Source organism: Arvicanthis niloticus, chromosome 2, assembly GCF_011762505.2.
Source record: "Arvicanthis niloticus isolate mArvNil1 chromosome 2, mArvNil1.pat.X, whole genome shotgun sequence".
NCBI lineage: Eukaryota > Metazoa > Chordata > Mammalia > Rodentia > Muridae > Arvicanthis > Arvicanthis niloticus.
Window position 1 is genome coordinate 34,051,556 of NC_047659.1, and position 24,902 is coordinate 34,076,457.

Consider the following 24,902-nt stretch of genomic DNA (forward strand, 5'->3'; position numbering starts at 1 on the left):
AACTGACCTTTCCTGTGCAGGAAGTGAGTTAAATCTTTTGATAACCTAGGATGCCACAGTTCCTGGAAAAATTGTGTGTGTGTGTGTGTGGTGTGTGCTTGAGAGAGAGAGAGAGAGAGACAGAGAGAGAGAGACAGAGAGAGAGAGAGACAGAGACAGAGAGAGAGACAGAGACAGAGAGAGCAAAAGTGTGTGTGTGTGTGTGTGTGTGTGTGTGTGTGTGTGTACACTCTAATGTGTAAAGGTGGTGAAAAGACATAAGGCCATGATGCTCTTATAGAACTACTGAACTTTTTTGATAAACAAAATCCATATTTGAAATTGTAAAAGTAAAATTAACAACTAATCCTATAGGGATGTCCTGAAGTTAAAATTCCCTTGGAAATTAAGTACAAAACAAAAGAAAAAGTCATCACTAGCCTTACCTGTGAAGTTTATTAATTTCAGAGCATTAAACTTAGGATAGTCATGTGGAAAGAGGATGCAAAAGCCAGTATTCTGCTTTCTCAGTCTTTGCTTTACTTAAAAAGAGCCCACCAAAACTGTTGCAGTTGGATGCTACTAAGAAATATAGGTAGCAATGGGGGATGGGGAACTGGGAGCAGCCACCAGAAAGTCCCAGATGCCAGGAAAGCAAGAGGCTCTCAGACCCAACAGGGATGAGGTTAGCTGAATTACCCAACAAAGGCAAGGGAGAACCTGTAGAAACCATATCCAGAGGTTAGGCAAGGCCCCCATTGTGGGAAGGGGCAATCCATTCACCTTCAAATTTTTAACCCAGAACTGCTCCTGTCTAAAAAAAATATAGAGACAAAGTGTGGAGCAGAGACTGAAGGAAAGGCCATCCAGAGACGGCCCCACCTTGGGATCCATCCTCCCATATACAGACACCAAACCCAGACACTATTGTGGATGCCAAGAAGTACTTGCTGACAGGAGCTTGATATAGCTGTCTGCTAAGAGGTTCTGCCAGATTCTGACAAAGGCTGACAGAGGCAGATGCTCACCATTGGATTGAGCACGAGGTCCCCAATGGAGGAGTTAGAGAAAGGACTGAAGGAGCTGAAGGGGTTCACAACCCCATAGGAAGAACAACAGCATCAACCAACCAGATCATCTCAAAGCTCCCAGGGACTAAACCACCAACCAAAGAGTACACATGGAGGGACCCATGGCTCCAGCTGCATATGTATCAAGGATTGCCTTATCTGGCAAACCATGAGAGGAGAGGCCCTGTGGAGGCTCGATGCTCCAGAATAGGGGAATGCCAGGGCAATGAGGAGGTAGTGGGTTTGTGAGTGGGGGAGCACCCACATAGAAGCAGGGGGAGAGGAATGGGATAGGGGGTTTCTGGAGGGGAAACCTGGAAAAAAGATAACATTTGCAATGTAAATAAATCAAAGATCCAATAACAACAACAACAACAAAAAAGAAACAAAAAAAAATGTAGGCCACACTACAGAGGTATATTCTTATCCTGACTTATCCTTATCAATTCCTTGCCAGTGTTATCTGATTTTGTCTGTTCTTTTGATTCATGACGAAAAAGCACAGAAAGAAGTGCAAAGCACTGGTGGTGTTGATGGAGGTCTCTGCTCTACTAGGGAACTCCACAATTTTCTAACAACTAAAGTTTAGGACTCTTACACTCTTTAAATAGTTTGTAATCCAGGAAGAGTGCTAAGAAATAGCAGGACTCCCTATGTTTATGAATGACGTGGACAGCATGCAAACCTCCATTGGGTGATGTAGCAGTGACTGTATAACCAATCCATTCAGCTGCTAGTGAAGGGAATGAATCCCTATGCTAGATCCAGCCAGGAGATGAACAACTTCGGTAGGCATTGGGTTACTCAGCTAGTTGCAAATGTATGGATACATCTGAGTCTCAGGTTAAGCTGAGAGTGCTTTAGAAGAAGATAACTATTTATTCCCACAGCTATTTGGTTTTTACATCTATGTATAAACTGCTTTGCATTTTCATCTTCCAACAGGGCTGAGGGTCTTATTGTTTTTATCTTCATTGTTGCCCATCAGACTTGTTTAAACTTCACTGGGCTCTTTTAGTTGTAATCAAATCTCAGCTTTTATTTATTTAATATTGAAGGAAGAGAGTGTCCTTGGAATATTTCCATAAAACGATATGCTTACCTTTGTATTTGTTTATTACTACAATAATGATGATACAGGAATATTGAGATGTCTCTGAAAATGATTCAGTCTTTCTTGGCTTTTGGTAAACTTTGCTTGGAGGGCTAAAAAAGTCTTAGAAAACTTAGGAGTCACCAAAGTCACCCCAAACCCATAGCTTTGGGTTTTTGTCTCTTAAATTCACAGAATGAAATTTGTGTTTCAAAGAAGAAATTTACTGCACATTCTCATGTGGAAACTTAAGAAGGAGGTAGGGATAGGGGAAGAGAGAAAGGAAGGGAGGGCAGGGGGAGAAGGAGAAAGAGGAAAGGAAGAAGAAGGAGGGAGGGAAGAAGAAGGAGGGAGGGAAAGAGGAAAGAAGGGAAGGAGAGGGAGGGAAGGAGAAAGAGAGAGAGAGACAGGGAGAGAGAGAGAGAGAGAGAGAGAGAGAGAGAGAGAGAGAGAGAGAGAGAGAGAGAGAAGTTGCTTTTTATTAGAGAGTGAGTGGAAACCACAGAAAATAGTGCTTCATTGAGCTGCTAGTCTGGTGGTCCAGATGTTAGAGTGAGGCATAGGGAGGGGCTGAGCTGGTCAGTTCAGTTGGGCCATGAATTGTTTAGATGCTCCCTTTCTGTTTTCACATGCTCTCGTGTTCTCAGTATGCAAAGATGTACACTTAGGAGATAATAAAGAGACAGGAACCAAAATTCTCTTCTGTCATTTCTGGCCTCAAGTGAGGACATTCTCAGAAATGCTACTCTGGGGTCCCTGGCCTGCCTGACTTGTTTCTATCTCCTGTTCTCATCTCTGAAGCTGGTGATACAGCTTTATTGATAGGGGTACTAGTGTGCAAACCTCAGTTTGATTCCCAAAACCCACAGTAGAAAGAGAACCATGGTTACTGTGGCATATTTCCACAAATAAATATATAAATAATAAATGGATGTTGAAGGTAGCTTCAGTCTGAAGAGATGTGTTAATGGGTAGAGAATGAATGATTTTGGATCTCCAGCACCCACATAGGGAATCTATAACACCAGTGATCTGTCTAATCTGTATAATACCAGGTTTACACTGTCTTCTGATATCACCATATCACAAATCAAGTCTTTAACCATGACCCCTTAAAGAGACAAAAAGAAAACCATATTCAAGCCATAGGAGGGATGGTAGGAAAGGGCTACTGTAATTCTGATGAGACGTGCGATGAATCAGTGTGCATATTTTGGAGAAGTAGTCAGATTCAGAATATATTTTGAAATCATGAAAAGCAAAGATAGGAAAAGAAGAATTAATGTCCTTAAAATTTTCATTTAATAATAAACTCTGGTGCAGTTGGGCAGAGTAGCCTGTGCTACAAATCTAAGCACTGTGAGTCATGGGCAGGAGAATTAAGAATTAGCAGAGAGCCTGGGTTATATAGCAATTCAAAGCCAATCTTGGCTGTAAGAAAATTGCTGGGAAAACCAAACCAAACCAAACCAAACCAAACCAAACCAAACCAAACCAAACCAAATCAAAACAAAAAACCAGAAACAAAAGCAAAGCCAGAGAACCCAATTATCAGACACTGCTAGTATTTTCATATGGACATGGGCAACAGAAGGGCTATTGCCTTGTGGTATATTGTCATCAAATGATTGCAAATTGAATTGTTAATAAGCTCTTCAGATACAGAAGAAATATAACATCGAGTGCTAGGTGCATAGCAGGGAATACAATGGAAAGTAAGGCAGTAAAGAGCAATTATCTAAAGGGTCACAAACTAATGTAAGGTATCCTTCAGATTTGCAAATAAAACCTTTCAAATCTAAGAGATAGAAAGTGAAAACCCATGTACCACATGGATCCAGAGGAGACCATTTTAAACAAGGAAATAAAAAAAAATACAAAAAGATATAAAGATGAAAATTCGGTGACAGTTGAGTTTTAAATTCAACCTAAAAATTTATTTAGCCAAATGAGACCACTGGAATGATGAAATTAATTTTCAGAAGTTCAGATTATTTCACCTTAATTTGATGGGTAATTGCTTCCCAACGTCTTTGAATGATCTTATTTGTTTTCATAATTTTAACCATTGTTTGTAATATGCAGATGAGTATTTTTCTGTCCCCAGAATCCACTGTACTTCTGGCTCATGTGTGTGAATGCCGGCTGAGCATGTCCACCATAAAAATACTTTCAAGCCATATAGTTCTTAGTTGTTTGTTTTTTTTTTTTTTTTTTTACAAAATCTCACTTGTTTGATTTAACCAATAAAGACTCAGGAGCCAGATGCTGGGATGAAAGGATGTTAGCTCAGAGAGCCATGGAAAGCACCCAGCTGACCTTCCTCCTCAGCTGACATCCCAGGAGGAATCCCTTTTTCTCCAAACCAAACCTCCTTCAAACTCAAAGTTCCTTCCTTCTACTTCCTGTGCATCTCTCTGTCTGTCCGCTAGACTGTCTCTTACTCTCTGTGGGTTTTTCTTAATATTCACTTACACCCAGTTCACTTACTGTCAATTGGTTGCTTGCTCTGCCTCTTGACCTAGAGGTGACTGTATTTAACCTAGTTTACAATATTCCGGAAGAAAACACTTGGTTAAAGGCGTGTGCTAAGGCTGACCCACACCACAACTAAAACAGTTTTTTCCCCCAGTTAATAACACAACCTTGGGGTTCTCAGTGTGATCAATATACCGCAACACCACGTCTACACATTTTCTAACTAATTTAGTTCATCTGTCCATTCAATTTTTCTCTCCTTAGTTAACTACCCCATCAGTCACGGAACCAGAAAGTAGTCTTTCCTTCTTTCCTCCTGCTCAGGCCCAGGTAATACAAAATTAACACCTTAGGCAGAAAAGACCGCATTCCTCCATAGTTATGTGTGATGCAACAATAATCACGAACATGCAGTCTTCAAACAGTCTTCTACAGTAACCTTCCTTATAAAGAATAAGCATCCCACTCATACCTTGCAGGCCTACAATTGAAAATACATACCCACACACTATGCTAGGGCTCTTCATAGCATGTGACATACTATTTACCACAGTTTTGCTCAGAAGTGGTACATGCCTCTTCTTTCCACATCTATGAGCTAAAATGAATCTCCCCGACCCACCCTCTACTTGAGAACCACGGTTTTAGAAGAGTCTCAAAGACGGGGTGAGCATGTTTGTTCTTTTAGATAGATATATTTTAAAATAAACCTTTGCACTTTTTAGTTTGCTTGTTTTGAAATCTCCAACACCGTAGCATCTCCTTTTATCCACAGGATGTTACCATTTAGCCACAATTTTCTGCATCTTGCTTGTGCAGCTCCTCACCCATTGGTTGAACTGGATGAGAATTTGCTTGCTCTGTTCTTCCCCTCATGTACTTCATAAATATTAAATCTGAAGATAGATTTCAGGCCTCATCCTGTCCAGATAATGTTGTGGATCTATGAGTCTTCTTTCTAGCTCCCAGAGCTCTTGGAACACACTATTTTTGGAGGACTTTTAATACATCAGCACATCAACAACAGTTCTCCATACATCTGTGACTGTATAGCATCTGGATACAGGTTCATCAAGGGCAGAAACTTGTCCTGCTTATCTTGCATCCCAGCTTGGAGTATAGTGCTCTCTCAAAAAAGGGTGTACTTTCACAAATCTGGTTGACATAAGCTATACTTTATATCTTGTTTTTTTGAAATCTGAATAATCATATCTAATGTTTGAAATGCTAAAACTAATGAGGCCCAATAGATTTTGCATTGTATACGTCACATGTAAGGAGTTTTTCTAGTCCTGGATGTATAAGTGAATATTTTAACTAAATTGTTTCTTATTTTATTATTATTATTTTTAATCTATTTTTCCAGTCCAGTTGTTATCCTCCTCCAGACAGTTCCCCAACCCATTCCTTCTTCCCCATCTCCAAAAGGATGTCCCCAACCCCCAACCCCCCACACCCCACCAGGCCTCCCCATTTCCTGGAGCCTCAAGTCTCTCACTGCTTCTTCTCTCGTTGAGGCCAAACCAGGCAGTCTTCTGCTATACCTGTGTTGAGAGGTCACAAATTAGCTGGTGTTTGCTGCCTGTTTGGTGGCTAAGCATCTAAGAGATCTCGGGAATATCGCCTTGTTGAGATTGCTGGTCTTCCATGCACCATGTCTGTGCAGTTCCCATGAAGGCCTAATACCTTGGAACTGGACTTATTGTGAGTTCTCGTAATGGTGCAGGAAAGGAAATCCCAAAGAGCAGTTAAGGACTCTTAACCTCTGACCTCTCTCCAGCACCTTTTCAGCATCTCATTTTGTTTTCTTTCTGTGCAGTAACATCTAAACTAAAATCTATCTGGGGAGTGGTAGAACGGCTAGAAGCCCAGTTCTTTCTTTCTGTCCTTCATCGTTCTTGGCAACTTTACTGCCTATCTTGTATCTTTTGGAGAGTTTCTGGAGTCTTGGTTCTGTACTAATTGCTAAGCTCAATAGTACGTTATGAACTATGCTGTTATTCTTTTATGTAAATCTGGAAATGGATAAGCAATGTGAACAAGGATCTACAGGCAAATCTAGCGAAGGATATGCTCTCAAATACAGGCTCATACAAAGCTGGTTATTGAAACAAGATCAATCAAACAAAGACTTCTAGAACTCTTCAGTTAGAGTCATTTCTCCACTTGATCTTAGTCAAAAGGCCAAGAAGTGATTAGAGACATTTCTTTATGTTCATAAAACATTAGTTTATATCATTTGGCTACTTGTTAAAAATCATCTGCTAAGCAATCACAGGTATAGTAATTATAATACATAATTATATTTAATAATATATTATTTACATATGTAATAATTTATATAACTAAAAAGTGTATGTAATTTACGTAAAAATAATTTTATTATGGTAGAGTCTAACTTTGCTTATTTATGTGATAAAGTGTCAGGAAAGATGGTATATGATATAATATAATATAATATAAGTAACCTTTCAGACTCTATGAATAAAGGTAGGTAGACCTGAGTATATAATAAAATGAATTGGCCATATTAAGGATTTAGTTGTGTGATGACATGACTTTTTAAATTTTGATTTATTGCCCTAAAAAGAACTAGTTACAATAAAAGCAGGAGATTCAACACTCAGCTCTAAATTACTTTTTCTGTAGGGTCTTTTGTTCTGAGTATAAAGTTTTTGTTCAGCATTTGGGTCAAAAATTTTATTATCTCACTTTTCAAGTCAATTTTTTTTTCTTAGATGACCGACAGTATCTTATACTAATGACAGCCGTCAGGCCCTCTGAATGGGGCCTTCTGATGATTAACCTTCAGAATGCCTAGGGTCATCCCAATAGAAGTTTTAATACTTTAAAATGCAAATCTGGTCATATGGGCTGTCCAGTGGATAGTAACCTCTTCCCAAAATTAATGATTCATATGAATTAAAAAATACTGTACTTCTTTTGCCTGGATTGTGTTGGTATAGTTGCATGAATACAATAAAATGATGTCATGATATATAAATATGTAATACACTATACAGACATAGCATTTTCTGTATTTCTCCTAATTGCATCTTGAAGATTCTACATTTTGATAGACTAAAGGTTTGTGACAGCTGTGTGTTCAGCAAGTGTATTTGTGTATTTTTCCCACAGCCTAGATAATCATGTAACTTTTAACAACAAAATATTTTAATTAAGACATGAGCACTGTTTTTAGGCATTATGCTTTTACTTAATCAAGCAGATACCTTTAATGTGTACTAAAAAATAGTGTGACTTGTCTTATTGTGAATTTGCTTTATTATAGCAGTCTGGAACTGGATCTGAGCTAGGCACATGTGTGTGTCCCCTTTCACTCTCAGAATAAGCTTTTTAAAAATCTGCTACTTAGAAGAATCAGCCAAAGTGGTTGTTTAGGCAAAAAGCAAATTTGGTACTAGTTAAGAAGGATAAAGTTTAACTGCTGTACCAAACAATTCCAAATTTTCAATGACTTAATACAAAGGGGCTCACGTCTCAATCACCTTTTATGTCAATACTGTTTTGTATCTGTAGCTAGTAAGTGAGGTAGGATGATGGATGATGTACTATATTATAAAAGAAATAAGGTTAATGATGGCTACAGACACATTAAAATATCTCAAGGGCTTCTGCTATATGTCATCTAACAGAGTGATGTAATCTGGCCTAGGGATTTCCAGCCCTGGCCTCAGATTATTGCTTCTCTATGTTAATAGAAACCTAAAAATCCCTGGTTGCCCTAGAGACAAGGCTATCCCAGCACAGTCTCAAGTTTCATAAATTGTAAAATGTAGTTTACTCTCATAAAAACCAGCTTAACTCCCTTTATGAAAGAAATACCTGGTGAATGACTCAGACTGTACATAGGTATGAAGAAGAGGAAAGGATCTCTCAAACTCGGAAAAAGGCATCTAGATAGACTCTCTGCTTGATTTTATATGGCCATCTGCTCTTACTGTCTATCTTGGAAGGGTGTTGCCAGAAAAACAAAGCTATTTAAGTAGCATATAGAGCCTACATATGTCTCACCTTTGACATGATTTCAACCAAACCAGAAAAGTGACTCCTAGGGAAGCCAGCTAATTAGGGCAGTTTGCAAACCTTGTATACAGAAGGAAACTGTTCAATGGAGGAGACAGATATGTATTTTATTATATTTTATAATATTATATTATATTTTATACAGTGTAATCCAGTAAAGCCAGGGATGAGGGACAATATGTGGAGTGGAATAATGACTCCTCATGCTTTCTCCCCCAATTAATAACCCAAAGCAAGTCAAGTGCTGAAGCCTAAACTCCTCAAGAAGCAGTTTAAAGATGGTGGAACTTTATTCTGGTCCTAGAAGATGTGTGTTTGGGGGAGAAGCGGCAGTACTTGTCAGATCACTGTCACAACTACCAAAATAAAGATTTTCAGTTTGAAATATATGAATGATCTAATAAACTGCAGAGACTATTACTTATGGATAAACTAGAAATGAGTGGAGCGGCTTTGGCGCAATACAAAACTCCCCATCATGAGAACCAAGTAATTTTTTTAAATTTGAAAGGATAAAAACTAGAATTATAGGAATAGTATAAACAACATAGGAATGGAACAATTTCTTTAGCATTCTTTGAGAATTTCATACATGACTATTGTATTTATATCATGTCCTTTCCACACACTCCAGGCTCCAATTCCTCCTGTATTCTCCATGTCCCTTTCAAATTCATGGCATTTTCTTTGATTATTATTGTCTCTACCCACAAAACACTCAAACGTTCTGAATCTATTTTAGTGTTACACATATGTGTACATGATTAGGGCTGACTACTTGGGACTGAATAAACTTTTAGGGGGCCAATCACCTGGAGGAGACTGTTTCTGTAAAAGTAACTTTTATTCATCAGATGTAATTGTTGTCTTAGATGCTGACTGCTAAATTAGCTTACCCTTTCTTGTTCTTTTTGAATTTTGGCTAAATTTCTGAATTTCTGACTGGCTAGTCTGGCTCAGACTTCTTTCTAAGCTGACTGATTTAATCTGGCTTCTCTCAGCTTCTGACTGAATTGCTCTGTTTTGAAAGACTACCTCTGAACCTCATGAACTGAACTGCTCTGACATCAACTGCTCTGCTCTTAACTGAGCTCAACTGTGCTTATCTGAATTGTTCTGCCCTCACCTGAACTGAACACCACTGACTGAACTCAATTGACTCTTTTTCCTTCACTGCTCTTCAATAGCCTCTTTCCTGTGCTGTTCTCACGAGAGTTGGGCGTATCCTATCTCTGACTCATTTCATCAAATCTTTCTCTGATTCATCACTTTATCAGCCCCTCAATTAGATGTTATTGTTTGGGATTAAAGGTGTGTACTGAAGGTATGCCTGTATACCAGTCAGAGGGATTAAATGTGTGTGGTGTGTCTGCATTCCAGCTGGATCATGCCTTTACATGTGATCCCTTGACAAAGCAGCCATGTTGCTGGGTTAAAATTGCTCCACAGTTTCCCCCTTTCTTAGTAGCCATCAACTTTATGGAGCTCTTCATCTAGGTGTGGGTCCTTGTGAGATTTCCTCCATCCAGATTGGGATGTCAACTGGTGTTGCTATTGTCCAGTTCTTGTTAAAGTGACTGTATATGTAGACATATATGTGTATATTTAAAGATTTCAAGGGTGCAAATCCCTGTCATATATAGAAGACATGATCTCTTAGCAATGTCCCTATCCCATATACTTTCAACCTTCCTCCTCCTCTTCCAAATGTTCCTTGACCCTTAGGTGAAGAGGTTTTATTATAGATGTATAAATTGGAACAGGCACCCTTCAGCAGTTTTTCTGTGCAGTTTGACTAGTTGTGGATTTCTGTAACGGTCTCTTTCTACTACAAAAAAAAAGTTTCTTTAACAGGAGATGAGAGCTATCCTTCTCTCTGGCTATAAAGAAAAGTTTGGAGAACTGTACAATCTTATCTGACATATAAGTTGCAATCTGAGGATTAAAAGAAAAAGCATGTATATGTTCACTTAGTCTGGCTTCTAAACTATCTGGTAATCTTTTTCCATAGTGTGTGTGTGTGTGTGTGTGTGTGTGTGTGTGTGTGTGTGTGTATTCTAGAAAAGCTAGTCAGAGTTATGAATAGCCACCACTATTTTTGTGACATGATTTGTGAGAGCTAACTGGAATCACCCCAGACTTATGCTGATCTAAGGATGACAGAAACAGTAATTCAATTACCTTGTACTAGGTCCCATATCTTACATATTCTGGAACCTCTAAACATAGCTACTCTCAAGACCAGGATCATAGGCCCAAAGATATTAGCAATAAATGTTTTAAATACATCTAAACCACAAGTATAACAGGTATTAAAGAGACATCAGCTACTGTATAGTAGATGCAATTTGCTTATCTATGCACAGACAATAAACTGGGTTTATTACTTATATCATGTGCATATCAGTGTCAGCAAAATTCAAAATTCAAACTTAAAAACAGAACTTTAAAATAAAGGTACCTCCAGATATGCTTATAAGATTGAGATAGGGAAGAATTTCAGAAAACTAAAATATCATGAATAAGTTAAGTAAACAAATTCATTACGTTAAGAACTTTTGTTAACTGAAGAGAAAAAATAAATAAATCTTTTGACAATTAGATAACATTCTAGGATTGAGACTATAACAATAACAACAACAACACACACACAAATTTCTAGTACCATAAAGTATATATTTAATGGTTTAGTAACTATATTCTTATGAGTATTCCTCATAAAATATATACATGAACACATCCATAGAAATGATCATTGGTGGATTCTGAATTTTATATGAAAACAAAATATAAGAAAGACAGTGATTAAAGGCAGAAAAGGATCAATTGGGGGAGACATGGCCAAAAAGTATTGCATACTTATATGAACAAGTACTTATGAAACCCATGCTACATGCAATGAGAATGTACAATAAAAAGCATATATAATAAGTTTGCCTAAATTAACAATAAAATACAGAAATAGTCAAATTGTTTACTGACATGTAAATTTAACAATAGCAATAAAAGAAATGAATGACATATGACATGTGTCAGCCTAGATCTAATTCATGAGCATGCCATATATTGCAAATGTCAAGTTGTAGAGTAACGTGCATAGTAAATAACATTTATACTAAGTTAACAACGTGGACCTCTTCAGTAATAATTTGATATGGTATTTTATGTATGTGTGTACACCAAAAGAAGTCCTAGCTAGTATGGAGGGAATTCAAAAGAGGAGCTGGAGATAAAACAATGTGGTGGGCTCTGGAATCTAGTAGCATCCCATGATGTTTTGAGGTAGGAGATGCATCGAAGGCTGTGGCTATACATTTGTTAATGTTCAGAGGCTGGGCAGAGAGATTGTGATGTCAGAGACAGTAATGGGAGGCACGAGACATAATCTCCCATTATAAAATCTATGTATCATCTCATTTAGATAGAGTGAAGAGAGAGGAACAGGAAGCAGTGGGGATTGAGCATGTGATCAGTTTGATGAGGGTCTGACTTTTGATCTTTATTGTTCTGTTAGCAGGAACTGGCCTACAGGAACTAGAAGCATCCTTCCAGAATACTTACCATGACAGGATCTTTTATCATCAAGGCTTGCTCGAGTGTGAAAAACAAAACTGGTAGAAGATGACTGCCTTTGGAGAGAATGCACAGACAATTGACAAACTGATGAAAAGGCTGAAAGATGAGAGCCATTGAGGTGAAGTTAAGGGTGCTGGGTTTAAACATAGGCGGAGTACACCTCAGCCAGGTACAGTGCCAGGATGGAGGTGGCTACTGCACTAATGACAGGACATTGCTCTTTTGGTCATGGATACTCAAGCTATAGAAGGTGAGCTCAGGTACTAGCAAAAAAGGTTTATGCTGGCCAGAAGGAAGAACTCAAGGCAGATCAGAAATGTAAATTTCACCTTTCCATTATGGAAAACATAGAATGGCCTGCACTAAGTTAATCTTGTAAAGAGAAAGATGTGGAGGACTGGTGGACTCTGTGGGCACCTTCACGTTATTCTGTCTGTCTCTGGCCTTTCAGGCTGTCCTGAGAGTTGTGGATCCCAAATGGCTCCAGGTGGTAATCAGTAGCCTGTATCACATGGTTAACAGATAGTTCCTGCAACTGAAATCAAGAATATAATCTGATATAGTTGTTTTTCATAAACAAAACAAACAAGTCTGCTCAAAAAATTTAGATGGCACCTGGATTAATAACATCTGTGTCAAAATTAGGAGGTTTTTAAAATATTATTTAAAATTTTAAGTTAGCACGCAAAGTCACGGATTTCATTGCCACATCTTCATATATAACTGCCTTTATGTGTTTTGCTGGTTCACCTCCTCTGCTGCCTTGTCCCACTGGTCTCCTCCATGTGTATCCCCCTCCTCTGTTTTTGTGTCACATGTATCTCATTCCTTCCCTTTTTATTCCTCTCTCCTGAGTCCTTTAAAGCATGGTTCTCTCCTCTCACACTTTGTGTACTGTAGTCTGTTGACATCTGCTTCAACAGCTCCCAGAGGGCTTTGGTGCTCACAAAGAGCAAGTCTAAAGGACAATGACAGGAACAGCAGGGTGGCAGCTCTCCTTGTCCAGCATGTCTGGGAAGTCTCTGGAGCAGCAGGTCTTAGCAGCTGGAAGTCTTGGAGGCTGAGGCAGGAATAAGTCCACCCCCCTGCACCCCCAACCCATGTGGTGTGCCTGCAGCAAGAGTTTTGCTTAACATGGGGAGGTGGTGAGATTATTTTATTTTATTATTTTACTTTTTGCAATAAACAAATATTAATCTGTTCCCTGTAGCTCCCTAGGAGAGACCTACTCTAACAACATGTATATAATATGTAGCTATTCATGTATACATACATGCACACAAACATATATACACACATGTCATTTTTCTAATAAAGCAAAGTATAACAGGAAGAAGAAACAATAAGTCAAACACGAGTCAAGGTCAGCTTTTGCATGATGGGGCTACCAATGTATTGTATGTCTTTACTGTTTTTGCATATATACAAAATATATAAGACTAAGTAACAGAGACTGTATGTGTGTTTTTTTTTCTAAAAAATCTAAGTTATCTGCCTTCTTTAGAAGATTTTTGGTTCCTGTATTATGGAGTTAAAATATTATTTTGGAAATAAAAACACATATCCTTTTCATAGCTACTTCATGAAAAAATCTTGAATGCAGTATGTTATAAATGTTTCATACAGAATCACAATATAAAACATCTCATTGAAATAAACAAAGGTTTGAAAAGATTGAAAATAGTTCAATTCCCACCCCATACACAGCCGGATAGTCAGTATACAGGGAGCCAGCCTTACTGTATTTTCATGAGATACATTTCCTACTTCTCAAAGATACCATATTTCTGCTTCTAATTCTGTTATGTTGCCAAGCTTTCGAAAACTTTCCATGATATTGAAAATAAATACGAATACGTTGACAGTTTTCTTCCAGGCTGATAATTGTGCAAATTGAGTATTTACATGATGAGTTGACACCAGCTGCTTTAGGCGTGAGCCTTAACAGGTGAGGTCAGACACTTTAGACTCCATTTGTGTTGTTTTCACAGCTGGTAGCTTTTAAAGCCTTAACATGAAGTGTATGACCAACAAAACAATGCCTCCATATGTGGCCAGGACACAATTCCTTCTGCCCATGAAAGAATAAGATTTGAAAGATTTTTAATAATACCAGTGAAGTGGAATTAGTCATCAGTTTCAGGACCTGCCACGACTCCAATCTTCCTTTAAGGTTTGAATTCCACAGCCAATGTCCAGTGAACCTGGTTACCAGCTTGACCCAACTGAAAGCACACTGGAAATTTAAAGACATGAAGCCAATGTTAATTTAAGTGCATCAGCGGAAGGGTCAATACAGAAACTCCCATTATTATTTTTCTAAGGCATAAGGTTTTGTTTTTTTCTTTTTTTTCTTTGATTGCAATGGAGGCTTTTTAAAAACTAATTATTTTGAAGGAAATATCCACTAGTTGTTCTCAGTTACGATAGGTGAAATTAACTGAGACCACAGTGATTTTACACATCCAAAGCTATTTACACATTTCCTCTTTGTCTTCTTGGTAGAGTGTCCCAAGTCCCAAACAGAGAGCACCTCCACTATTTAGTCAACATCAGTAGTAATCAAACCAGGCAAGAGGGGAAGATGAATGTATTGTGAAAGGGCCTTTCATTGCCTTTGCCAACCCGGGAACACACAGCCGAATCTCCAGAACTGGTCCATGGTCCTGCCCAACTGCCACACTGCTTAGGAATGCAGCTTTCTGATGTCTTCGGGGAAGAACGTGAAGTGTGATTTGATGCATTTTCTCAGCCACTCCATCCAAAGTTGTAACTGCTTTAAATCTTCCATCTTTGTGCTTTCCAATTGGTATGGACGTTCTGGAAGAAAAGAAATATTTTGTGAGATGCAATGCTTATTTTACTTGCTTAGTGTCAATTAAGTTCCTGTACAATTTATTATCAATTTACCCGAACCTCATGGAGGTGTCAAGAGCCTGTGCCAGTTTGGAAGTGGGGTTTGGGGAGAAAAGAAAGAGTTTGAGAAGCATTACATTCTAACTTCCCAAACAGATGGTTCTTGTGTTGGCCATTGTCCCAGAGAATCATCTTCTGGAATGTTCCAAGAGACAGACTGATTTAGTCTATTGCTTGCTCTTGGGAAGAAATTACAAAGGATCACAAGATATTTTCTCGTTCCACTTGATACAACTTACATTCCTTTTAACACATCACTGACTATGCAAACACAGAGAACTCCTTGTCATCTTTTAGGTCATCCAAGACCCATTACCCAGACTAATTCTTTTCAGTGGTACCCCTCATAAAGTTTCTCTTTTCTCTCTTTTCCTCACATCAGAAGGTCAAACCTTCTTGCTTGTCTGATCTCTATTTATTACGAATTTAAGTACCATTGAAGTATTGCTATTGAGGGGGGTTAATGATTTGCTTACTTAATCCTTTATAGATGTATCTGGATTTAAAAATGGAAATCTGGAATCTTGGGGAAGCATTCCTTCCGTCCAGAATGATTTTTTTTGTCATTGCTAATTTTTGTTGTTGTTTTTGTGGTTTTTGGTGGCAGGATCTAATGTTGCTTAGTTTGGGGTTTGGACTCACTGTAGCTGCTGTTGGCCATGCGCTTCTGATTCTCTTACCTCGACCTCCAGACTGCTAGGAATCCCATATGCAAAATTATTAGTTTCAAGAGTGGGCTATCAGGAATGATGTCATGGTAGGCTCTTAAAACCTTCAAACAAGGAGTTGTTCTAGAATGCCCCCAATATATTTTCTCTTGAAGTATCTATTATCATTGTATGTTTTTGAAGTATGTGTGTCTGTGTGTGTGTCTGTGTGTGTGTGTGTTGCCATGCATGTGCAGAGGTGAGATGACAATTTGATGGAGTCATTTTTGTACTTCCACCTTTCCATGGGTTCTGGGAATTTAACTTAGATCATCAGGTATGCATAATAGGGTGTGAAATGTCTTTATCCTGACAACCTCACTGGTCCAGTCTTTACTTTTAAATGGCTTATATATTTCTGACAATATTCAGTATCACTTACTTATTTATTCAGATGTTTGTGTCTTTTGCTCATCTAACATTTACTGTTTTCATAACAGTCTGCCAAATACTATAGTAGTTTGATAGCTGAGAATGTATGACTGACTATATGGCTAGTGCTTTCAAAGTGGTACTGGAAGGAGACAAGACACTAAACTATAAAGATACGGTTAAGTATCTTTTACCATTTTAACTTTATTGAGGTGTAATCCATATATAATAAAATGCTCTCATTTTCAAATGTTTAAAACTGATGAAATTTGATAAACTTTTCCATCTGTGCAAACTCAACTACAATCATGGCCCAGGGTACTTCCACCATCTCAGAAAGGTAAAAGGTATATCCATACTGTGCTAATTCCCAGCCCTGGCAACCTTTGCTTTGCATTCTGCTTATAGTATTCTGTGTACATGGATCACACAGTGTACAGTCTACTATATCTGGCCTTCTCTACTCAGTAGCATGTTTCTGAGATTCATCTGTGTTTCATTTCAGGAGTTTATTCCATTTTACTACTGAGTGGTACTTCACTGTAAGGCTAGCACACAGTTTGTTTATCCACATACAAACTGTGGATCGACACTTGGATTATCTCTAGGCTTAGACTATAAAATGAATCAAGCTGCTGTGAATTTTTTAAACCAGTCTTTATGTAGACATATGTTTCATTTCTCTCAGGAATAAATACTTAGGAGTGAAAATACTGCATTATGATAAATGCAAATTTAACTTGACAAAAATGACTTCAAAGTGACTGTGCCATTTTGCGTTCTTACGAGTACTTCGTGAAAGTTCTAGTTGCTCCAAATTTCTAAAGTAGTCAATCATTTAAATTTCAACCATGTTAGCAAACTGTACTGTTGTGTAATTTAATTGTAATGTGTATTTCCCCAATGACTAGTAAAGACAATCATTTCTTCACAAGTTTAATAGTTGTTTAGGTTTCTTCGCTGAAACCTTTGTTTTAAACCAATTATGAGGCTTGTTTTCTTTCTTCATACTTAGCTATGATTCTCATATATTTTCGGCTCCAAGCCCTTTGTCATATCATAATGCAAATAATTTGTCCTAGTGTATGATTGACTTTCAGTGTCTTCTAAAATCAAAAGTTCTTAGTCTTTGTGATTCACAATTTTTCTTTCAAGACTCATTTGGTAATATTCTATTATATTGTTGACTGTCTCTAAATCCGGAAGTTTTGCTTTAGTGTTTTCATGAGTTTTATAATTATTTATTTATAGGTCTGTTTCAAAGAAAATTGAGCTGGGAAAGTTTCAATTTTGAAATTGGATGTCTGGGGCTGGTGCGGTGGCTTATCACTAAAGTGCTTGCTACATACTGAGAGCATCTGGGTTTGGTCATCAGCACTCGCATAAACAGGTACCTAGACTGTCAAGTCTAGGTCTGTAACTTCTGCACAGTGGGTAGACAGAGGAAAGTCCCTGGTCCTCCTTGACCAGTGTTGCCAAAGAGTAAGCATCAGGATCTGTGCAGGATCCTGTTTCAAAAATATGATAGAGTGTGAAGGACAAAGCCCTATGACACTAGTCTCTGGTGTACACACACATGTGTGAATATATACATGCACACACATGAACACATACACACATGCACAAGCACACATCCCCATACACAAATCAACATTTAATGCTTCTTCAGTGTTTTCTAGAAACTACTTTCTCATTGATAGATGACATTCTTGCTGAAAACAATTGATTCTGTAGGTGTTTAATTTGTGACTTTTTACTCCTCTCTGTGAGTATATAATATCATTAATTACACAGTGCCTTGATTACTGTAGTTATAGAGTAGACTCTTGAGGTTTCTATCTTATGACTAGAAAAATCTTCACTGTTTCTAGAATTACGGCTTCTGGAACTTTGGGTTTTAAAGACCTGTGAATTAGACTTGGGGGAGAGGGATGTACACTTGGAAAAATTTTGAATCTTCCAATTCATGAACATTAGTATATCTCCCTTTGAAATTAGATTGTGTACAATTTCTTTCAGCATTTTTGTTTACATCCAGTTAACGCTATCTGTGATGTCATCATTTTCATTATAACAATTATTTTCTCTTGTCCTCTAGAAATACACTTTCACTGTGATAATGGACACAGAAGTGGTCGGAAAAGAAAGATAAAATCCTCAAGTTTTAACTACTTTTTCGATTATGAAATTATGCACCAAATTGGGGAGAGATGTCCCAAATCTTTCCTGAGCTATTTTCTAGGTTATTATTCAATTATTTTTTTTAGCCAGGTATCAGTTGTAATTAAAATGGTATAAAAGCAAAAAGGAGGAGGGGGGATGCGATAGGGTTTTTCTAGAGAGGGGGAAATGGGGGAAGGGGACACTATCTGAAATGTAAATAAATAAAATACCAATAAAAAAAGAATAAAAGATTCTGAAACACATAAATAATTTTGAACAAAGTCATTGATTATTCGTTTCCATCACCTCTCTTTTTTAATTTTACTTTTTTTTCTTTTCCTTGTAGGGTAATATCATTTAGAATGTTCTCCTTTTACATGAACATGTAAAGTGATAAATTTTACCACAAAACACTGCCTCGGTAAGAAGCATGGTGTATTTTCACCAGCATCAAACTTTTTTTTTTTTTTTTTTTTTTTTTTAGTATTTTGGCATTTGATAAAGACATCACTTAAAACTATATTATTATATATCCTATAATCAATAACTTGTGTATTGTAATGTATATTATTTAATTTCCAGTTATCCATATTTCCTGTCTTTATTGCTTTTTTGTTTAATTCACTTGTGGAATAGAGATACCTGTAGTATTTTAGTAATTCTAAATTTGTTGCAATTTGTTTATAGCCCAATATATTTATTAAAATAAAAGTTCAACGTGCACTTGAGAGTGATATGTAGTCTCAGGATTTATGTGACATGATTCCTACAGTCAAATGGGTCAAAGTGATTGATAGATTAGTTCAGAACACCTACATAATAAGTGATTTTTCTGTCTTTCGATCTAAGAATTGCTGACAAAAGAATGTTGAAATCATCAGTAATACTTAGGTTTTAAAAACATCTTTCTGTGCTCCTGTTTTTTTTTTATGTTTTCTTTATTAACATAGAGGTTTAGGATTTTTCATCTTGATGACTATTTCATCATTATGAAATGATAATGTATTTTCTGAAAAGGGAGTAATTTATGATTCATTTTAAAAAAGACGTTTTATAGATAATGATATAGACATCCTACGTTGTTTATAATAATGATTTTTTTTAAAAAGTATTACTTTTACTCTATCTTACAAATGAGGAAGTAGAAACACAGGTAAAGTAATTAACACACACAGCTGGTAGTTACTGCTGTGGGTATTTAAATGGCCATCCCCATGCTGAACCCACACTTGGATTCACAGTGTTATCTGGCCTCTCAGGATTATTTTGTTGTTTCTTTTTTGTAATTAATATTTTTCTGAAGTAATTTTACTCCTTCCCTTTTCTTTATTCAAAATCTCCCATATATTCTTTCTTGATCTTTTCCAAATTCATGGTCTCTTAAAATTATCATTACACACACACACACACACACACACACACACACACACATACACACACATACACACACACACACACTCACACATACAAAATTTGATATTGGATAACCATGGGGAAGACTATTTCTCCCCCCCTCTGCATTTTTTAGTTATCTTTAGTTCTTTTGCATGAATTTTTCCTTATACACTTTCGCACATCTATTGTCGTAGTCCTTGTTCGGCTCACACTTTAGGTAGTCATTTTAGTAACACTTATGGATGTAGCTTCTGACACTATCTGACAGAAATCTTCCTGTTCTTCTGCTTTGTGCAATCTTTGTACCCTCCCTTCCAAAACTATCCTTGTGCTTTGGGTACAAGAATTATATTGTAGCTATATGAGTTGGGACTGGCCTCCAGAACTCTGCATTTTGATTGGCTATGATTTTTTAAAATTGCATTTGTCTCTTTAAAGAGAAGTTTTCTTAGTAGGAGGTGGGGGATATGTTTTAGTATAAGGGAAAATATTTATAATGTCTTTGGGCATTATTCTGGTTTAGTAAAGTGGTAGTTATAGGTTCTCCTCATGAGATCCATTCATTAAGCCCTTGGTAGTCAGTTAGGTTTCCAGTTTAAGGCATGATTTCCTTCTTGTTGGTAGGGTCTTAAGTCCAATTAGAGAACTATTGGTTACTGCCAAAGTATGGGTACCCCTACTGCACCTTAATGATTGTCATGTAAACCACTAATTGTCTTTTAAAATACGATTTAAAGTCAAGAAAAGTATCTTTTATATTTATTCAAATATATGTCGTGTGAAATGCTTCTCTCTAAGCATGCACCCAGCATGCATTTTTTTTTTAGCTTACCTACGTTTTAGACATTTAGTAACTTTTTAAACATCTCTCTTGTGTTAATCTCTTGGGTGTTAATTCTCTTAGCTTCCTGCCCATCTTTGCAGTGTTCATTTAACCTACAAATATTCACTCAATCTAGAATTGTATGTTGAGTTTTGGCACTTTAAATATGATGCTTTGTTGACTTTGTGCTCTTGATGAGAAATCTGCAGCAAATCTTGTTTGTTGTACTTTATGTAGACCGTGAGTCAGTTCCTTTGGTCCTTTAACATTTTTTAAAAAGTCTATCACAATTTAATTATGATTTTTTTTCTGGCTGTGCTTTCTTCTGATATCTATGGTAATACATTTCATCAAATTTAGGTATTTTGGTTATTATTTTTTCATGAATCTTACTTTGTACATTTCTTATTCTCCTTCTTTCTTTGACTACAAATATACACATCATACATTAAGCTCCTTAGTATCATCTACAGGTGATGTAAGTCCAAATAGTTTTTGAGACTTAGTTTGAATATATTTTTATGTTAATATATGTAGTTCACTGATTTTGGCTCTTCTTGAGGCTTTAATGTACTAGTGAGCCTATTACTTACTTTTTCATTTCTAATGTTTTGCTCAGATCTAGAAATTATATTGATTCTTTTAAAATTATTCTACTTAATGACACATTCATTATGTTTATGTTTTTCTTTAAATCATAAAGCATGCTTGCTAAGTTTTTGCCTTTGCAAACCTTTTCTTTTGCCTGTGATTAGATATTCATCACTTTGCTGTGAAGTCAACACTGTTTTTATGGGAGGTTTTTGTTTTGTTTTTTACTTTTCCTTAAAGAATGTTAAACTGTATTTTGCCATGAAGTATTATTTTATTGTCCTCTTGTTTGGTTTGGTCTGGGTTTGTTGTTGTTGTTGTTAAGTTTTGTTAGACTATGTTTAAAATAGCCTTTACCTCTGAGTTCATGATGCAGCAAGATCTTGGCCATAGATAGTTAATAGTTGCACACCCCAAAACCTGATTGAGCTTTGAGAATTGTACTGCTCATAGTTCTGGGTCCCTTGGTCTTCTCTCTATTCTGTAGTTTCACCCAATAAAAACGCAGATCAGTCGTGACCCGAGATTCAGCCTATGTGTTTCAGTGGCTCCCAGGTAGATGGGGGATGATTTCTGTAAATAGTTCCTTCTTCGCCAGTGCCCTGTCCCAAGAAATCATTTATCTTCTTTCTCTTTGTCAGAGAGATTCTTTCTCTAGAAAGCTAGAGAATAAGCCCTTCCCTCTCCACTAGTCACTGGACAGCTGAGCTTTCTGCTGTCCAGCAGCTGAAAATGTTTGTATGCCACATTTAGTCTAGTGTTTTAATCATCCAGTTGGTTGTGCTGGAACTCAAGTCCCTGATAATTCACTGCTTTCTAGATGAATATGAAGTTGCTTTTCCTAGGTAGCAAAGAATCATAGGGCAGCCTGTTTAATGAATGAAACCATAAATATTCATTGGAAACACACAAAGACATAAAAACTTTGAATGAATTCGACCAAGAGGCAAAAATCACTTCGATTCTTGAGTGGCTATGCATGCAAAGTAAGGACTATTTTGGGGAGGGGAGTAGTATTCTCTGTGTAGTTCTGAGTAGGTTTATGAAAACACAACGAAGATATAAAACAAAAGTATCTCTGTGTGAGGATAAATTAGAAAATTATTTATAGAAGGGCAGAGGGATTTTTGAGCAAAGTCTAGAGGAATAGAAAATGCAAAGAATTAAAGGAGGCAGTTCATATGTGGAAGACATGAATGGCTACAGCATGAAATAAGTTGATTTGTAGGCTTGTAGCACACACAGGAAGACCCCTGACTGTACCTTAGTAATAAGTTAAATCACAATCCAGAACCCCCTTCCCCCAATACCGCCAAAAAAGATTTAAGAGTTATGTATTTCAGTAGGTGGGGCACAAATGTTTTGTGGGAAATTCATTAGCAAGGACCATGGTTGGGCATAAATGATGTCTTTCAAGTACAGACCCTCGCTAAGGTTGCAAAGTTATTTTTTTCTTTAATAATGGAATAGAAGAGAGTAGAATAAAGAATATCATTTTACATATTTCCAGAGTAGTTTTTTAAAAGTTTTATTTTACCAACTTACATTTGATTTTAATTATATATGTCTATAGTAAGTCATCATCTATATATATTTCTTCAAAATGTTAGGAAAATGTTTTAAAGCCATCGTGTTAGCAGACTATTAAAATTGTCCGGTTGAAAGATTATGGAGTTTAGTCAAAGCATTTAAAATGAAAAGAGTACAGATGATAATGAAAAGACAAAAGCCATAGCGTTGAGAGCTCATTGAGTTCTGTGGTTTGAGAGTAACAGAATGGTAATTTTAATTCTTTAAGACAATGTTCATATTGTGGTGCTGGGGATTGAGCTGAGAAACTTGAACATGCTAGACAAGTGCTCAACCATTTAGTGTGTGGAATCTTTGAGTTTTTCACACATAGTAGAGTGTTTGATAGAAGATTATTCACATGCCATATGAGGAAAGTAAGTTTCTGCAGGCTATAACACGTCAGACAAATACCAAAAAAATACAGAAGGAGTAATTAGGAAAGAATCTAAAACATTACAAAATAATCAGTCCTACAGTGACCCTGATTTGGGGATGGAAGATTATCTGACGTAGAGTAAAAGAGCAGAGTAATCCAGCTGCACATATACCACGTTGGGAAAGAAACCAAATGAAAGTAGACATTTCCTTTCTGATACATCATTTTAATTTTTGTCTTAAGAAAAAAAAAGATTTGATGATGAAGTAAAGCCCATTGGATGATTTTGACAAAATATAGAAATATAGAAGATCGACAGAACTGTACATTATATGTAGTGCATGAGACCTTAAGCCCTTGATGACATTTATCTTCACTTGTGTGAAGAGATTTAATAAAGTAATTTATTAGGTCCCTTCTCACTCATAAAAAGAAATGTCGTAAAAGACATATTCCTTCATATATTCTCCATATATTGAGTATTAATCCTTATATTACTGACACAGTGTGGTGTGCTAAATTTTCCATGCTTCTGTTTTAGAGCAAAACAAATGTAGATGCTTAGGAAATCTTAAATTTGGGGGGCAGAAGAATTGTAAGATTGATAGATGCTCTCAAGTTTCCCAATTTGGACTGCATATTAATTTTCAGAAAAGAACTGACCTTGGAAAATGAACTGAACATCATTTCAGCTGTTCAGCTGTTTAAATTATGACACCAAATAAGATATCCAGTCAGTGACAGAGGTAACATTTTACAGGGAAGGAGTCTGCTTCTTGGTCTTTACTCTCCCTGAGATGGGAAAGACAGTCAATGGTGTGATGTAAACCCTTCTGCTCTCAGAAAAGCAGGTCGATTCCTAGTTTATTTTGTGTAAGACAGGAGAGTCATCACTCCGTAGAGCACTGTACATAGATGACAAGTATTCATGATGTTCATGTCTACATTGTAAGTAAAAGATAAACAAATTTTATATATATTATACAAATATTAGCCCAAAGATAAATAGGAAGACAAAAGATTTAAGAATCTGCTAATTACAGATCACTTTATTTTAGTCAATGATAATGATGCCAAGTAAAATGTAAACACTGAAGTTCTGGGCCATTTTAGTTAGGTGTTTTTTTGTTGCACCTAAAATATTCACCTTTGCCTTTCCTGCTTATCTGCACGAGAGAACGGAACTGTCATATTCAATAAATTTTCAGGTACATCTTCCGATGTTTGAGACGCGAGCAAAATGATGTCCTATGGAGCAAATATGAACTGATTTCAGAAACTGACACAAATTCTTACAATTGACACAAAGTGACAGTTCTCTTCACAGGGAAACTGCTAACACCGGATTGGATTTTTGTCCTTAAAGCAGACTTCTTTTCTGCATCTTGGATAAAAGGGAAGGGGTTCCAGGAAAACAGACAGATGATGCAGTTTCATTAACTGTCATAGTAATGGATCTATGTAAACCACAGATTTCTTGGTCAAAGTTCTAAACGGAGACTCTCTTCTTGAAAAAAAGCTGGAGATGAATCTATCAATGGCAGATACAGAGTCTGAAAGTCTGATCCAGTTGTGTCTGGTTAAGCAGAAGTCTTGCAAGAGTAAAGATCGTGCTTTCTTTGGGAGTGTTCACTTTCACCTCTGTAGCAAGAAGACTTGTGTTTGATAGAATTCACAGGGCAGTTAGCAGAAGCAATATGGCCATCTTTCTGTTCTCCAGTGGGAGCTGGTATGTATGTTTGTA

General features: G+C 36.9%; 1 long non-coding RNA gene across 1 annotated transcript in view; it reads left to right on the forward strand.

The window, feature by feature from the left end:
- LOC143441312 (uncharacterized) overlaps positions 1 to 24,902 on the forward strand; it is a 46,255-nt gene that overhangs the window by 18,806 nt on the left and 2,547 nt on the right. The window contains exon 2 of the long non-coding RNA XR_013108605.1: positions 12,182 to 12,493. This is a non-coding gene — a long non-coding RNA (uncharacterized LOC143441312). The remainder of the gene's footprint in view (positions 1 to 12,181; positions 12,494 to 24,902) is intronic.